This window comes from Cyprinus carpio, chromosome B14 (genome assembly GCF_018340385.1).
Source record: "Cyprinus carpio isolate SPL01 chromosome B14, ASM1834038v1, whole genome shotgun sequence".
Taxonomy (NCBI): Eukaryota; Metazoa; Chordata; class Actinopteri; order Cypriniformes; family Cyprinidae; genus Cyprinus; species Cyprinus carpio.
In genome coordinates this window covers 783,082-784,467 of record NC_056610.1, presented here as the reverse complement: position 1 = coordinate 784,467, position 1,386 = coordinate 783,082, and positions in this window count along the sequence as shown.

The window sequence follows — 1,386 nt, the reverse complement described above, 5'->3', positions numbered from 1 at the left end:
ACACTTTCATGAATGTCCTTAGACTCTCCGATATGCAAGAAATGTAAGTTTCAACGACTTATACAGCGTTTAACATGTACATTTTCTTCTCCACCCTCTCTGAACAACACTCTCGTGCGTCCCTCTCTTTTCACCTTTTTTTCTCCTCTCGTCCAATCAGAATCACACTTCTAACAAACGTGAGGGTGGGAACAACAAAACAACAACCTATCAGCAAAAAAATAATACTAACTTGCTAGGCAAAAGCACATTTTTCTGCAAGTGCATTACATAACAAACTTTAAGAATCACCGTATTCTTAAGAAACAGTGCTTTAAAATTAAAATGTAGTTCTCAACTGAAACACAAAATAACACATGTACCTAAGCATAAATTATGTACTCCCATCTTAGTATTCCAAATTAACCCTTTCTCATGCATTAGATATTATTTTACTCAATAATAACTTGCTTATTTTATCCATCATTAAACCCATTCTGTTTATTAACAAAACAAAATATAAACCTACCACAAAAATAAACAAATAGATGGAAACAGACAAATTCAACAAATATAAGAATATGAAGACAGAAAGGAAGTCACGCAATTAGGACTTTTTGCTGTAAAACAATTCAAATATCAAAAAAGAATAGCGATGAATGCAAACTAAGGCAGGTAGACAAAATCAATGAAAAAACCACCAAAGCAACAATATTGAAAAAACAAAGAAAGAGAAAAAAAAGAATATTTGAAAACAAGAAAATAATATTAGAAACCCAAAAGTATTATTTGGGAGTTTCTGGAAACAGACAAAAAAAATCAACATAAACATGACAGCAATGCAGCTGTAAAAAGAACACGAGTGCCTCAAATGAAAGCAGCTACTGGCTTCCCAAAACCAATCGTCAAGGAGATTTGAATAAACACACACGACAGGACTCTTACAGCCAAGGCCAGGGTAGGAATTAACAAAATCACAGCGACTTGCAGTGGGTTTTTCTCACAGCGTCATTAAATTCTACGCAACGGCTTGTTTTACATAGCCGCACGGCAGCAATCATCTCGAATCGAAACAGACGTTCCAAACTAATTACAACCTTGATGTTTGCTAGCGCCAAGGAGGGGACGGAAAGTGCGGAAGAACTGACGGTAAACGCGTTACCGACGCAACAATTCACAGGTGACGTATCCCAGGTAGCACATAATTTACCTTTTTATAGGACTGTGAGCGCCCTCAATTGGCTAATCACGGCAGGTGACGTAACCACTGCCACATCACCAGTAGTGGAGTCCAGGACTGAAGAATACCAGGAGATTATTACTGTCAGAGTGTACACTGTCCTAAGTGGTAGCTGTGTGTTCACACAGTGATAACAGAGTCGTACAAAAACCTCTGTCAGTCAGAAT